This window comes from Nanorana parkeri, unplaced genomic scaffold (assembly GCF_000935625.1).
Source record: "Nanorana parkeri isolate BGI_ZX_2015 unplaced genomic scaffold, ASM93562v1 scaffold311, whole genome shotgun sequence".
In the NCBI taxonomy this organism is placed as follows: Eukaryota; Metazoa; Chordata; class Amphibia; order Anura; family Dicroglossidae; genus Nanorana; species Nanorana parkeri.
In genome coordinates, this window is record NW_017306579.1 from 1,112,923 (window position 1) to 1,113,148 (window position 226).

Sequence of the window (226 nt, forward strand, 5' to 3'; positions counted from 1 at the left end):
GAAATTCCTGCCACAGAGAAAATGACAGCAAAATTCTGATTTGCTTTGATTGACAGTGTTGCAATTTTGTTACCTGAGACTGATATGAATGGGCTGTGTCAAACTAGGGCAATGAAATGCCTGATTGATCTGTTCTTGCCTCACCAGCAGGTTGAGCGAATCTGCACTGGCAACCTGCATATGCCATAAAGGTGTCGGAGCTATGCATTTACATTTTATGTATATA